Source organism: Melanaphis sacchari, unplaced genomic scaffold (assembly GCF_002803265.2).
Source record: "Melanaphis sacchari strain LSU unplaced genomic scaffold, SCAv2.0 Contig11_pilon_pilon, whole genome shotgun sequence".
Taxonomy (NCBI): Eukaryota; Metazoa; Arthropoda; class Insecta; order Hemiptera; family Aphididae; genus Melanaphis; species Melanaphis sacchari.
The window spans coordinates 1,207,326-1,225,434 of NW_020270469.1; the positions used below are offsets into that span (position 1 = coordinate 1,207,326).

The window sequence follows — 18,109 nt, forward strand, 5'->3', positions numbered from 1 at the left end:
AAATAAAAAAGTTTAATTTTTTACTGAATACTCATTAAATCTCAAAAAGAAATCTAAATATTTGAAATATAAATAATAGGTATGCTTAAAAGTTCAAAAAAAACTCATTAACAAAATAAATGGGTATTGCATTACTCTGTCTACATTAAGTGTCAAGTAGGTCACTATTATAGATGTATTTAATTTAAACTCATAATGTATTATTGTACACAAAAAAAACGATACTGAGTAGAGATGGTCGTCAGCCTATATCACTAAAAAATTTTCGTGATATGTTTTTTAATATAAATATTAAAGTCGTTTATTTAACTTTTAATAGTATAGCAGATTAATATATTTTTTCTTGAAATATTGCATTTATTATATTATTAGTATTTTATTATAATAATATAAATTTATACCATATAATAATATAGACTTAAAAAACTCAAAATGTTATATATTTTTTTGTGATTGTTGTAAAATAATAAAAAAAAAATTCTTACTATAAATAAATAATATCATCTTAAAATAAAGAAACAGCGTTATTGCATGTAGAAAATGCATAATAATATAATACACGTAAAAATTTTTAGTTTTAAGGAATAATGCTTTTAAATTAAAACAAAATAATTAACACCAATCCTTGAAACAAATAGTTTTTTATACTTAGATTAAAAAAAATTAAGAATTTTGTATTATTTTTTTCAAATTTTAGATATAAAAAATATATATTTAATACATTTTTCACTACAAAATGATTGACTTATTTTCTCGATTTTTATAAGTTATGTCAATAGTCTAACTTAAAACGTTTATAAAATAATGTTTTAACTATAAATTGTTTTAGTTTTTTGATCGAGACATTAAGGACATATGAAGAGCTTTAAATTATATTTTCAAGCACGTCTATCCAGAAAATAATTTTTAATCTAAAAAAAAATAAAAATTTTCTGATGTTTTTAATTGCTCAAAAATAATCAAAATATATTTAAAATTCAATCGTAAATAAAATAATAATATACATATTTGATGAAAAGTATCTACGGTTATTCATTTTTGAGTTACATAAAAAAAAAAAAAAAAAAAAAACACTTAATTAAACCTATTATTAAAACTACCATAATGTCAGTGTTTGCTAACAACACTATTAAAAATTTGGAATATCAGTTATATAAATAAAAAAGTGAATATTAATAGTTCATGAAATTTTTTTTTTTTTTTTGTTTATTATTATTACTACTAGAGAAATAGTTTTAAAAACTATCTACCACAAATTCAATATGAAAATAAATTGTAGTTCTGAAAAAAATAAACATTATATTAACAGTTTGTAAACGATGACAAACACACATTACGTCAAGACTTAAGAGTGATATTACATTTTGTGTGCAGTGTACGTATACATTTTACAGTATATAATATATAAAATATGTGTATTGTACTTTTTTAGTATAGTAGTTATTTAAAAGTTTCCATTTTCCACTGAAATAAGATAAAAACCTCTTAGAAAACCTCTAGATACGTACAGTAGGTAAAATAATGTTTATACATACTACAATGTCTATAATGTACGTAATCATATTGCAATGCAAGCCATTAGGACTGCTACAGAAAATCGAGGAATATTTTTGATTTGTGTAGAGTAGCAAACACATCATATTACTTAAATATTATAAGTTTTGGATACATCTACAAATAACGCATTTATTTCAGTAGTTCTGATAATAATCTAAGATTATTTTGTTGGGAAAAGAACAATGCATCTACAATGAATGCGATATTATAATAAGAAACATCAGTATGAATTTAAAGACATTATATTTTACGTGTTAAATAATAATGACATAGAATTTATCAATATCTAATGATTATGTAGTTTATGTATGTATATATATATAACAAATAAATTAGATGAGATATCTTCAACCATTCTTTACGTTTATCATTAAATCAAGTACAATATCTGAGAAATTTACTTTAGCAAAGTGCCGACTACGCTTGATTTTCAAGCGATGATAAAGACTACTTGAAAAATTTGAAAAGTTTGAAAGACTAAAAAAAAAACTCTAAATAGTGATCAGAAAAAAAATACCTAAGTTAAAATTAAAAAAAAAATTAAATATTTATTCTCTTGTTCTGTATTTAATTTAAAAAAACAAATAAAATATTATTTAATATTTATTTAAAATATGTTTTACCTTAATTATTTGAGGAACATTACTAAATAATAAATCACAAATATTTAATGGTTACTAATAATAGGTATATTTGGATATAATTTTAAAATAAGAGTAGATAATGTTACGGAACAAATACCAACACCAAAAGGTCTTTCTCAAGACTAACATAATAAATGAAGACAAAACTTATAACATAGTAGATTGGTTCGAAAAAGACAACAAGCTTAGCTCAGTATTATTACAGATAAAAAGTACACCGACCAAGGAGAAACAACTGGACAACAGTGAAGTTTTTATCTGACATATTAACCGAAATCGACCAATCAGCACCGGTATAGATAGCCCGACTGGTATATATATATACCGGTGCACTGACACTATATTTAGTTCACTCCCATTCATTCATCTGTCTAGTAACATAAAAACAGTTCAAGGCAGTCAGAAAGAATCCAAGACCAAAGCAAGGAATTACCGTTCTACAACTATTCATCCGACGCATCGACGCTGCCGCGATACGGCGATTCAAACGCCGCACCGATCGACGGACCGGACACTGTACGATAACGCCGTTCGGCGACGATCTACCCGACGCATCGACCAATCGTTCAATAGCGTTTTAGTAAAATTGCTCTTCCTAGGGCAAACTCCTTTGACTCCCCCCCCCCCCTCACCATCGAGCCTTTTTAGTCCTGTCGAATTCCACGATCGAACGCCACTTGTTTGAACGGGCGCGACGTGACTGAACTCGAACCCACCCCATGTATATCCGTTAGACACAATACAACAGTCCATTATTGTAAGGGGCCCGAAGGCGAACCGACCGCCCAACCTCAATCCCCAATCCCTATACAATTGTATATATTTATACATATATATATATATAAATGTATCAATAGAATATATACAACGAATATTCACAACATAATACAGTGTTGAACTTTTATTTATGATCGACAGACAACGTGTGCCGTATCAATAACCATTATTGACATTCACTACATACTCACAGATATATAAAAAGCATTAATATTAATAAAAATTAAAAATTAAAAGAGAGAAGTATAAACATGATTTATATTAAGTATATTACAACTTAATATTTTTTGATATACAAAAAAAAAAAGTTGTTTGGTTTATTTTTATCAATTTCCTGTTTGTTAATGTATCCACAAAATAGAGACTATTTAATTTTAAAAATTCGAATGGTACATTGTATATTTAAGTGAGCGTATTATATAGGTATATTAAATAAATTGACTATTTGATTTTATACAATACAATACACCTATTTTACAAATATTGTACTGAATTCATATGAATTATTCTAAAATTATTCTACCAAGAAAGTAAATACTTTTTACATAATTTAACATAAAAATTCACTTAAGTTGTGCATCAAACTTTAAATGAATGTTAAGTTTTTTCGATGGTTTATTATTGATGAAATTATTTTTTATATAATTCTTTAATCTTCTTTATGTTATAAAAATAAAATAAAAAATAAAAATAAATTTAAGTTATTGATATTTATTTTTATAGTAAGATACGCCATTTAATTATGTATATTATGTTCTATTATATCAGAATTGTATTATTCAGTTTTTTTTTTATAACATTTACAAAAATAATAGATTAATAGATTTTATATTAATTTATTAAAAAACTACATTATTTTTGCATGATGATATTTTAAAGTAAACAAACTATTAAAAACTAGCAGTTAGGTTATTTTAAAGAAATTTAAACACCTTATCAATATTATATGATGCAAATGTAGACAGTTTTAACTTTAACTAAATTATAGAAACAAAAAAAAAACTCATAAAATTTCCCTGTCATATTTGTATAAATGTTAAAAAGTAAAGTATAGAAATAGATTTATAATCTTAATACTAAAAGGAATAAAGTTTGTTTTATTTTATCCTAATGTAATTTAATGTACAATATTATTTTTCATAATTTACTAATAAAACTAAGACTAATAAATATAATTTTTGCAGAAATAAAAAAAACCATATAATTATTCATTTATTATTAGTTTTCACAACAGGTAAAAAATAAAAATATAATATAAACATCAAACATAATAATACTTAGTAATATAAACCCAACATTTATCTACCAAAAGACAAATAATTGTTTAATTAATTATTAGTTAATTCATTGTTTATTATATTTTAATAAATTTATATTATAATGGTAAATACATTGTATTTATTTTCATATACTTGAAATGGCATAAAAATTTTAAATTATTGTTTGACTTCTAAGTATACAAGCAATGTAATCAAATCAATAAATAAATAGCCGCTCAAATAGATGATTTAAAAATATTTTCATACTTGTTTTTATACATTTGATATTATGTATTGTTTAAAACCAATAGGTAGCTTAAAAATATAATTTTTCGTAATGTGATTGATGATTTATTAGACAGTTTAAAAACATTTTCAATGTATAATACAGCATATTACGTATACGAAATGTAGGTATAGTAGTAAATAATATATCTGGGCATTAATATTTAATGACACAGAGAAAATAATTAATCATAAACATTTTGTAGTCAGCAGTTGAATAGTATAAAAATAAATCATTAAAATATTGCTTATGAATATTTTTAGTTTAATTGATCATAAACTACAGCATAAATAAAAATTCATTGTTGATTTATATTTGTATATAGATTGGCCCAAGTCATTGTTGAGTTATTATATGGTTTGAAACGAAACCTAGCAAGGTTCAACAAAGGTTGTACGTCAAAAATTGAACTGTACAAGTTATGTATTTTTTTTTTTTACAGTAAACAATAATATTTAATATGAGTATTAAAATACGATGATAAAATACAATATTGTATTCATTTTTCGCTGGATATTTTAATTTCATCATTAACTGGGTAATTATTTAACATAATATAATAAACTATTATTAAAAAGTGTTCTAATTGTAATACATATTTTGTAATGATCTTTTTAATATAATTCAAGACTTTTAGTGCTGAACATAATTTTAAAATTTAATAAAAAATTATAACTTCACTAAAAAATTACTGACACGTTTAGGAATTTCGAAAAATATTTGAAATAATTAATCAAAAAAAAAAAAAAAAAAAATGAATATAGAGTCTCGGTGTATTTGTGTGTATGTGTATTTGGGAAAGATGAATGAAAAGCACGTATTTCATATTTACCGGTTATTCTGCAGTACCAGTTAGTCTGATCGATGTTCAAGTCCCACGACGCATATGTAATAGATTCTGAAAAAAAAAGAAAAACATAGGCTTATTCTCGTGCCTGTGACGTTTTTACATCATAAAAATTTACGATTTTTAGTGTGAAGGAAGTCTCTCTATCGGATACTGAGGAAAAAGACACATCCGAATTCAATTTTCCACTATATACGTCTTAACGACAGTCACTGCTGTCGACCTTAAAGAGGTAAAAAGAGGGAGAAAAAAATTATGGGGCGATGGGAGGGAAGGGAAGTGAAAAAGAAAATAATAATGTCACTGTGAAAAGATTGTTGCGTCGGGACAAGACCTGAATAACAGTCACCTTATAGGTTTTTTTTCGCTCTTATTTTCTATTCCCTATCTACACTACAACAATTGCAAAGCGACTCTTCCGGATTTCCGTATTTTATTCCAACTTTACCTCTCCTCCCTCATCACTGCGACCGTTATATTTTTTGTCGCGATTCAATTTCGGCCACAAAATGCACATACATTCTTACGTTATCGTTATATGTGTATATTATGAACATATTATACAGGATAATTCTTTTGCATGATCACTCTATTTTATCTTGAAATCATGCATTTATTCAAATAATCTTGTATTTGAAAATCTTAAACATATTTTAACGTCATATATTGTCTTAATAATTTCATATTTCTTATAAAATTTATGAAGTAACTATACAATTACTTTTTAAAACTAGAACCATTATTATACTTTTTGAACATTTATAATTCAATGATTTATTAGGAAATTTCAATGTACATTAACTTGTTATTTCAAAATTATTTAACATAATCATCTAGATTCCTACAAACTATAATTTCAATCACGATATATTGTGTTAGATTAAATTAGAAATAATTATTAGTACACTCAAAAATTATAAATTGTTTTTATTATCTATTACTTAATTTAGAGATATATGACAATAGGTAGGGTGGTTATTATACTTACTGAATCACTCTGTATTTATGCGCATATATATATTTATGAATATATATATACGTATTACTCCGAAATCTGGACAACCAAGAAAAAATAACTATACCAGATGTGTAGGTATATGTTATATAAAAAAAAAACTGGGCAATTCGTTTTTCCACTGTCGAGATAACGAATTTGGCTAAGGGATATTGGTTTTACCCGGATGACGTGTGACCTGAATAAACATCTTAAATGGTCTACCTGCTGGATCTATTTACGATCACTGACCGTAATGTAGGTCCAGATTGTTATACCAATGGAAATTAAATGTGACCATTATACATAATATAATTCGTTTGTATATACATCATATACTAGCTGCAAAAGGTATGTTGTCCTACTTGGTATATTGTCAAAATGATTGTCAGAAGGGTCTTCGTACGTGAAATTATAAATGGAACTTTATTTAAATTAAATTTTTTTTTCAAACAAATTAAACTATATAAAAACGATAGAATGTATGATCCTAATAGGGATTTAGTTTTTTGAGTTGTTATTTTTTTTCTTTCCAATAATACTCACGGTCGCATAAGTTTTTTCATTATCTTATATTTTTCAATAAATACATAACATTTTAAGTTTTTAATAAGAAATATAGCTAAGCTATATCTTCTTTAAAAAATATGATTGATCATATTCTTAAACAACAGTAATACAGCATTTCATCCTTCCCTCCACAATAAAACTAATACTAGAGAAAACAATATTTTTAACGAATACAAAAAAAACAAACTAAAATATTTTAATGACAATTGTCTAATAATAATTTACTTATATATTACATTATGTTGAAATAAAATAAACGATGACAACAGAAATTAGTTGTTTTATATTATGTTGCTAAGTGTTCAGTGAGATAAAATCTCATTTTATAATGACTCTGAGATATATATTCAACTTGAATTAAAATAACATTATTCATTAAATATTTTGTCACATTTAAAATGGTAAATTATTTAATTTATTTTATCTAAGGTTAGATCAGTTAATAATCTGAAAATTAAATATATTTATAATTGTATTTTCCTTTATGAAGCAGAAGTACGAAAAAAAAACATCTTGCGTGAAAGTTTAAAACTCTAAAATATCTTAAGGTTTTTTTTTTAGTTTAAAAGAATAATTAAAATGTACTAATTTAAGCACCTTATCATTATAATATAACTTAATATAAATATAAAAACAAATTAAACAGTTTTATTTTACTACTTAAAATATTTATGTAATAAAATATAATATAACCATCACTTTTGTATTTAATTTAAATTAAATATATTTATTTAGTTTTTATAAAATATAAGATTATTCATAAATGTGTTATTATTTAATCAATAACCATTTAAAAATAACATCGTCTATTATAATAAAATTATCTTAATTTTTGTGATAAAGCCCATAGTCAAAATCAATAAATTGGATTATAATGTTTAAATACTAGAGTAAGCTTATAATTTATTTTATTGTAATATTAAATAAGAACAAATATATATAATACACCTATACTTGTATCTTCTTTTATGAACATCTCAAAACCAGAATTAAGTTGAATTCACAGCCCACAAGTAATGCATTTTCATATAACTCACATTTAATATATTTGATATTTTTAAAGTAAAAAGTTTTTAAATCATATAAATAGAATAAAAGTGCTAAAATATTTTTACGATTCTTTTATATTCTCGCTATTTTTTTATACATAAATACTTTATGTTAGGTAATTTGCAGCTGTAGAATACTTACGATATTTTTATTTAAAAAAAATATAATATTGCTAATGTATACATAATTATTAAAAAATGTATTTTGTATATTTTTTAATGTATTTATTTTGTTTTATAATATAATACGAATTATATTCATATTTGTTTTCAAAATATAATGGTCAAGTGTGTATGTTTTTTTTTTTTTTTGTAATTTTAGGTACTTAGAGAATCATTTTTTAACTTCTGCCAATTTAATATAATAATAAATGTATACTAATTTTACAGCATCAGATTTTTAAAATAAAAAAATATGTACTTAAAAGTAAGTGATTTAAAATCATAATTCAATAAAATATTGTTATTTATTGGTAACAAAATACCAATATTATTGATTATAACTTATAATAGTTTATTATTCCAATTCTAAAGGATTTAGAACATTCAATATCAGAGATAAATTGATAATATTTATAGCTTATATAATATGTTTAAGCATTTTAAAACATTTGAATTTATTAAAAACTTGGTTTTACGTATATTTTGATTGAGTCTAAATTTACTCTTTTTTCACTTATTTAAAATATAGATATTGTTTGTGAATAATTTAGTTTATTGGTTTTATTTTTCAATTAAAGAATACATTTATATATTACTGACAAATTTACACGAAATCCAAATGTGAACAGTGATATTTATATTTGTGAAACCACATATTTATATCATTGATTATAGGAAGTGTTTAATTTTAGTCTAGAAAAAGTAATAAAAATTTAAAATTTTCTACTTGTATTCGACTTTTGATCATTAGAACACATAAGTACTACATACAACTTTTGAATTTTTCCACTATATACAAATTATAAACGTTTCTTATGTTATCAGAATAATACTAATCGAAATTAACTATTTTGTAGTGGCTTATCAGTAATTTAATCATGAACATTAGTTTTAGATAATATGACTCTCAGAAAAAAAAAACTTTGCTATAGCAAATTTTTATGTAATCTGACATACATAAAATCGAGTAAAAATATTCAATTTATTCTGTATATTTATTGTACAAATATTACAAAACATGGATTTGAAGTTATATTACATTATAATTTTTTGTAAGCGACCCTAGGTATACGTTGAATACTATAGTACAACTTTGATGAACGTATAATACATAACGAATATTATAAAACATACTTTTATAATTGATCGTAGTCATTATAGTTTATAAAAACTAAGAAATATAATATATAACTAAACATCAACTTGTTTATAATTGTATTTGTACCACTTTTGAATTTGAATTTAGTTCGTTTTAACTGTATACTATAATATATTGTGATATACAATATATTTTATTATATGAATTGATATTACACTATAATTTTTAACTCGTTACAGTATAATAATTAACAATTGTATTTTTATAATATAATGGTAGATAATATATGTACATAGAAATGGTTATGAGTATTTATTTTATTAGATTCAATATCTGATTTTTAGAACTTTTTTTAAAAAAAATGAGGTTAACATGCTTGATGTATCATTCTGTATACAATTAACACGAGACAGCACTAACTCGATAGAAACCAGACCATAACCGAAATATATACAAAAATGAAATGAATCATATTATTAGGTATTGTAAAGTTTAATTCCTCATTTTTATCTATATCCAAAACACAGTCTAACCTAACTTTACCTAAGGACTATTAAAGTGTAGTATGTGAAATATATATATATAATTTTACAACATTAAATAAAAACTACATTGTACGTTACGGTATATGCCGAGTTATAGTAGAAAAACGTAACAAAAACCCACATACTAGCAAAATATGGATATTTTAGTAACTGCTGGGAAGTTGTAAAAAGGGATTTCGTTCAATAATTTTGTTATTTTATTATTTTTACATCATATCAAAACAATAATGTGGTCCTTAACAAATAGTGTTTTGTCCATTGAAAGGCGTCTCAAAACTTTTATCGCTGACCTTTTTTGTGTGGTTTGAATTCATTTTCATGTACTTTTGAGAGCACTATAGGCTTAGATAACAAAAATATAATATATATAATATATTACAATGTATATATTATTATATTGTAGAAAATCTAACATTATTCAGTAATGGAACGTTGTTGAGATAAAATCTACTTCTTTAATGACCTATTCAAGTTTTGTAAATATGTAAATGATTCCTTTGAATTTTAACTGAAGTTTTTGATAATAGTCATTATATTATGCAATATACATGCCAATTTAAATAAATAATATAAACTTGACGGTAATTATTTTCTATAAAACTAAAAACAAAAACCGGATCTGTCTAAGCATTCTCCTACTGTACTTACAATAGCAGAATAGTTACTTATTTTTTCCCTTTTTAAAATTATTTTTTCTATATATTTTTTTTATTATATAATACTGACAATCCAAACTTTTGCGGCTCGCATATGTTGCTCTCGTAATTATCAGATGTGGCTCGCGTATTTTTTATAAAATCAAAATTAACTTATTATTATCATATTGAATTTTAATTTTTTAGATATAAATTTATACAAAATATATTTATAAGCATTTTAGCTCTTGGTATGATTGAATTTAACCGTGTGATCCGTAAAACTTTTTATATTGGCCACCTCTCATATGATATGTGCTTACTCACCTATAAACATATGTAAGATTATTAGTTAAAATAACTAGAAAATTCGACGAAGAAAACCTCAATTTAACTGGTATTCTGGTAAAATATCAAACTTATGCCGATTATTGCAAAATAAACTTTTAGAAACGAGACTAAGGGCTCAGAAACTTGGTTGATCTTAACCAAGCCAAATTGCCTGGTCAAAAACAAAGTGAAAAGCTATATTAATAGAACGATAGCACTAGGTGATCACACTGTAGAAACCGTTACACTTCCTGATAATACAGCGTTGCTCTATAATACCGAGATCAATGTATCATCCATTTCAACAGTTCAAACGGAGTCACAAGATCCCAACACTGTGGGAAGCTATGATATGAACGCCGAGTTTTATAGCAAGAAGGTCTGAAGCAATGTTTATTGCATGTAATCTTAAATAATCATGGATTGGATTAAGAAATTTGTCACTTATAAGTGCATGTTTAATACTCATATTTAAAGAGTTAACTGCAGTGCACCCGAGGTGTAAAATTTATTAGGTACATACCACGTATACAAGACTATTCGCACAATCGAAGACAATTATAAGAAACACATAGAAATAGTTTTAAATTATTATTAAAGATACTATGTGGTATTGGTTATATTATATTATATATAATATTTAAAATAGATAATGTAAATTGCATTGATTATCATGAATACATGTTTTTATTAAACAATTTAGTTGGTTTTCATTCGTTAGTTTGTTATATTAGGTATTAATAAATTTCAAAATGTTATTGTAAATGTAATTCATAGTGTGTACAAATTGTGACTTCATTAAACACTTTATTTTTATAATTAGCTAATGTAAAAATACTTGGAAAAATATTATATTTAAATAAACCTTGTATTCAATTTTCAAAATATTTGACCAAGGAAGATAATGCGTTTTCAACATACATCGAATATTAACTAAAAATACCATGATGAGCTGCATAGTATGTGTCGAGTGTACCTCATTATTGAGTAGATGATAATGGATGGATTACATTTATAGACAAAAGTAAATCAATACAATATGTGGAAGATGATTCTGAGCAAAGACAGCTTCTGTCTGCCATTTTAGATCCTGAACAGAGTTTTTTTTTCTTTTGTCCGTATACAAGATAAGTAGTCAATAAAATGCTTCGATTTTCAACTTTGAGGGTGTTTTAGATAAAAAAAAAATAAATCTATTTTATACTTAAAACAAGTTAAAATTGAAAATATCTATTTAATTTTTAGAATTATTCAGAAATATAGATTATAATTAAGGAAAAACAGGAAGTTTTACACTAAGCTTTTTTGACTGAATTTATTTTTTTATTTTTTTATGATTCAAAATCAAATAATCACAGAAACTTAAAATGTTCACTATTTTTATTTTACACAATTATATATAGTTTAATTTAAAAATATTTTCACTCTTTCACTGAGCTATTTTCAGGAATATGCAAATTTTCATTTTAGTTTTTATTTTTTTCATAAATGTATGAGAAGGTAAAAATGCTCGAAAATATAAAAATAATTCCTAATAAGTGGTTCATTTTCTATTAAAAAATATGAAAAATTTTTAGCTACAATGTTTTTTTTTTTTTTTTAAAGTATTTTAATTCAGAATTTTAACAAAATTCGTAAAAATCTCAGAAATCAAAAACTAATTTTCAATTAGAAGTTCATAAACAATAGCTATTTACACCCAAGGTTTAAAAATAATTATATTATTCTATACATTTTAAAATTTTATAAAATTCTTTATTAAATAAAATTATTTATTACGTCAATATGAATTTAAAATTTTTACAATATATTTTCACCTATTCAATAAATATAGATATGCCTATTTTAAAAGATTTATATGTTTAAAGTAATACTGGATTATCTATATAAGAAAAAAAAATAACATATTAAAAATCATTAGAGATATAAGATATTATATTAATTCATCATCCTAAATATGTGAATTAAAAATAAAAATGATAATATTTCCATACGATACATTGGACTGTAAAATAAATATAACTTTTAAAGTACAACTTACATTTCGATCTTGACTTCTCATAAATAATTCAAAGACCAATTCGATTTAATCATTTTCAATGATTAATGTATAAATGTGTACCGTGGATCCAATCAATCATTGTATTTATTATAATAAACAAACACTTAATAATGTTTTTTATATTTATAAATATATATAATAAAACTGTAATTTTTTACTGTGGAACAATAACACATAATTCAATCAATATTAATTAAAAAAGGAACCTTCTATTATCGAACTAAATAAAAAAAAATATACTTTAACTTAGTACTTGTAACATAATTTTATTTTTGGAAAATATTTTGATGCTTTAACATAAGTATTTTATATTGTTTATTGAGTGTTGAGTAAAAATTAAGGCATACGTAATTAATATTTTTCTATTAATTATACATTTTAAAAACGTAAAATAAATAAGCTCAAATTATTATAGTTTTATAAATTATATTCTCTACCTGAGTAATACCATGGATTTTAAATTTAAGACATCAGGTTTGTGAAAAATATTTTCTGCGTCATAAAATATTTTTAAAAACTTACAAAATAGGATCTTACTATATGTTGTATAGTTATTTTTATTTATAATTCAAGTTAAAGCATTACTAAATTTAGATGAGTAGGTATAGACTATATATATTTATTTAAGCTGCTTAAATTGATATGACAATTAAAAATTATTTCCTAGATGAAAAAAGCAAAGTTTTTTTTAAAGATTTTAACTAGGAAAGATAAACAAAAATTAATTAAAAGATTATAAAAATGATTTTAAAATACATTTTTTATGAAATTATATTATATTTTATATTTTATTTTAGAAATAAACGAAGATTACACAGTAATTTATTATTACCTAATAAATTCCATTTGACATTTTTTTTTCTTTACTAGAACTTAAGCTTGATTTATAAGAAATTTTCTTATTTAATATTAATCAACTTATATTATGTATTATAATTATACAATTATGAATTATTTTATTCAAATACCTATAAATATTTATTATTTATAGTAAATGCCTCAGAATAATAAATAATAGTAGTTATAAAGTATAGTATTGTGATTTTCAACCTAAAAGCATTTTCTAGATGTTGTTTAAATCGAATTTTTATAGCACATTTTAAATAAATTTAATTATATTAACATTCTTGTTGAGAAAATTGACTGTATTTATAATTTGAGTTATAAATAATATCATAAAAATTAATTGGTCGATGTTTTGTTTTTGTTTTTTTTTTTTTTTTTGAAATATTTAATGAATACATACATTGTATTCAATAATTAACTATAAAAATAAAGTTAATTATTAAAATATCTGTAAGCATCAATGTGTGTTTGATAAAAAAAAAAAAAAACTATAAAAGTATTTAAACGTATTATACAAAACATATAATAAAAAAACAACAATTTGTGTTGAACGGATCACTTATTGAAACGCTGATATAGTCATACTATATTATTATACTATACTCAGTCCACCCTTCCCACAATTGGTATAAGTGAAAAATGGTACAAAATATATACACATATGGAAAAACCTCTGTTGAACCAGTCGTTGGATGACTCACTGGAGACATCTGAAGAAAATTGATACCAGTGATATTTTATTTAGCGGCTCGCATTTTAAATCTGCTATTTTTACATCCGACAAATAAATTTCAACTAGGGTAGATCGAGTTGTTTTATAAAAAAAAAAAAAACCTTCTAATAATGATTTCATGGTTATACATCAGCTCATTTTATTATTATTTTCGTAGTATTTCGAAATTTTTCGTTACGAATTTTCTGAGGAAAACATGCATTCAATCATCAATCCTCCATGTTTCGACCGATTAGATGGACTCGGTGATCGCCCACGATACCCGCAGCATCGAGGTTTAAACACATGGTCAATGAATCATCGCTTACCTCAATTATTTTACCTAGCGAGATAAAGCAAAAGAAAAAAAAAGAGCATCGTACAAATGACGTTTAACCATGAGCTTAACGCTCAACTCTGTACATTGTTACCCTTATGATATTTCAATTTACATCGAATTTATCCATATACGTTGAGTTCCACCAGACTAATAGTAAATTATTTCCAATAAACATTAATCTCCATATTCCTTTTTTATCTTTTACGGTAAAGTTATGCAGTTGTCTGCATTTTTACCACAGTTAAAATACTAAACGGAAGTTATTAATCTGATTTAAAAAATATATAACTATTAAATTAACTTCAGATATAAGCAAAGACTAAAAATAAAACTACGCAATTTAATTTATAAATAATTTGTATACTTCTCTATTAATACACATTTTTTTTTATTTCTAAAAAAAAATGTAATTAATTCTATTTAGCTTTAGCATTCCTTTTTCTAATTACGAACATAGGTATTGAAGACAAGATGATGAACATACAATCATATAGATTATAATAAAGAAATATATAAATAAATTAAGATATTATTAGTTATAACTTATATTATTATTGGTATTCACTATTTTTGGTAAATATCTGTTATTAAATTTTCCTAAAATTAAAAAAAAAAAATAATAAATTACCAGTGATAATAATATAATATTGCCAATATGTGTAATTAATGTGTAATGATAAATTTATATTAAGTCGCCTGGTGTGGCGCGGTAGTTGGCCTCAGTCACTTATGTATTCTGAAGTCAAGCATCAACCGGCATCGCTAGTTTATAATAATACTTTAGTAATAATTTAATACAAGATTTCTCATAAGTATTTCATGCTTAAACCATAAAATCTAATAAATATAAAACTAAAACAATCTTTTTTATAAATATTTTAAGTTTAAATTTGGACGAAACTACTTGTTTAAACGATAAATAATGGTATTAATTATTTTGTTATAATTTAAAAACATTATTTGTGAGAACTTTAGTCTTTTACTTATATTATATTATTATAAACTTTACTATACAGAATGATAATTTTAAGATAACATTATCTATTTATACTATGAGTAAATTTTTACTGTTTTATGGTATTTACAGAAGTACGAGTACGTTATAATATTTTGAGTAATATAATTTTTATATTAAATATAGTACAAATATTTATTATTATAACAATTAAAAACTAATAATGTACGAGTAATAAATGTAATATTTTCAGATATATCTTTTCGTAAAAGTAAAAGTAAAATAAATAAATTTTATAGTTAGGTATATACAAAGCAAAAAACATGTAACAAAATATATTTAGTGATTAAGTCTGACAGACCGTATCTACTCAGATCGTTTTTTGTATATAAAAGTAAATCATTGAATTCAAATTTAAGACCCACAACAGTGACCCACTTGGCACCTAGCGTATAGAAAACTGTTATACACTTGCTTACTTTTTTTTTTTTTTTTGACTATACCTAGAATTTAGTATCACAATTAAATATTTATTTGAAAACTATAATTTTTAGTTACTTTCACTACATTAAAATATCTAGGTATAATTTTTAATAGTTTTTACGTGACTTATATATTCTATTTTATACTTATATTATTCTATGTATATTGTGTGTGAGAGAGAGAGAGTTATATTTACAGAAAAAGTTGAAGGGAAGATGAAGGTTTGGTCAATGATATGTGACATAACATCATGTGACAACATCATGTGTATTGACAAAAGGAACATTTCAAATCGTATTAAAAAAAAAAAAAAAACTGATCGTGTAGTAGGGAGAATGATGAAAAATGGAATAAAATAGAATAGGTGTCGTTGAAACAGTGAAATAGTGAAACTCTCACAAAACTTTAATAAAGCCTAATATGAAACTTTTGAGTAATTTTTCAAATGGCAGTAGTACATGAGGTGCCGTGGCTAGAAAGCAAGACTTTACGATGAGGTCTCGAAATATTGAAACGCCTTGGCTAATAGGAAAAGTTATAGTTATGTCACTGTGAGATGTCCTTTAATAGCTTCAAAGTTTTTTTTCTTCACTTCTTTTCGTGTGAGTATGTGTTTTAGACTATTCTCCCTGTATACCTACTTGATACTACCTCAAAAAAAAAAAAATAAATAAATAAATAAATAAATAAACTTTTCACTTTGAATAAAACACGATATCTTCATTTCACCTTCTGTCTTTAGTTTATTATGACATGACACGATATCTACTTAAATAATGAAAAAAAAAATGTTATAAAACTAAACACCCATTCTTGACTATAGTATATGTATATTAAGTAGTAGAAAAATTGTTATAAATAATTAATTTTGTTTTATAATAATACAATATAATGTATAATAAATAACTGAAAAATAAAGTTATCAAGAAAAAACTGATTTTAAAATTGGAATTGCTATTGACGTATTTTTGCAATAAATTAGAAAAACAAATTATTTGGACAATTATTGTAATAGATTAGTATAATTTGTAATTGTATTTTTAAAACGAAGAATTATTGGAATAATTCTGTAATAAGTATCTATGTATTGTTATGTGAATTTATATTTATATTTTTTTTTATTTTATAAAAATATTATTAATTAATCAAAACGTATCGGTGCTAGGCATAACAAAAACTAAATAAGTAAATTTAATTTATCGTACAAATTGTATACTAATATAATGTAATAATACAGTATATTATTCTTGTTATGTCAAATGTCGCTATTTCGAACTACATTGAAATCCTCTTGAAACTACCATTACATACAATAGCGTTTTACTCTCGATAATTCAATATTAATTTAATTGTTTTTCGTCATTTCAAGTACACAAATATTATTTTTACTACGATAAGAACATGGACAGATAACAACATTTTATCATAAACCATCAAAAATCTAAGGGAGAGTGTAGACAAACTACAAAAGAAAAGGAAGACACTATAGTTACAATTCAATAAGCTGAACATGCTTTAAAAACATAAGAAAATTTGGTTGAGACCACTACATATATTAAGGATGACAAATTTTCTGTAATATCCAATTTTGAAGAAATATTAGAAAGCAGGAATAATACAAACTTTAATGATATATTTATTAAATATTTTATTATTTTTATATATAATTTTATAAAACCCAATATCTTGAATTTTTTTTTTCTGTTCTGCTTAAGATTCGACATAACAAGAATCTATTGTATATCATGTAATAATTTAAACTGAAGCTTTCAAAAAATTTAATATTTAACTTTATTTTTATGTATAGAACAATTTTTCTTTTTTAATTGATTTATTCAATATAAATTAGTTATCTTAATATCAGAATACTCTTATTTTTAACTATTAATATTTGTTTCACTGTCTATCATACAATGTTTGAAATATAGTGATAGGGTTTTCATTCTTTTTATTACTA

The 18,109-nt window shown here is 23.4% G+C and overlaps 1 protein-coding gene across 1 annotated transcript in view; it reads right to left on the reverse strand.

The window, feature by feature from the left end:
- Positions 1–18,109, reverse strand: part of LOC112604164 (acid sphingomyelinase-like phosphodiesterase 3a) — a 196,052-nt gene that overhangs the window by 168,243 nt on the left and 9,700 nt on the right. Inside the window, exon 2 of the mRNA XM_025353067.1 lies at positions 5,356–5,421. The gene's annotated coding sequence lies outside the window, so the exon portion shown is untranslated. The remainder of the gene's footprint in view (positions 1–5,355; positions 5,422–18,109) is intronic.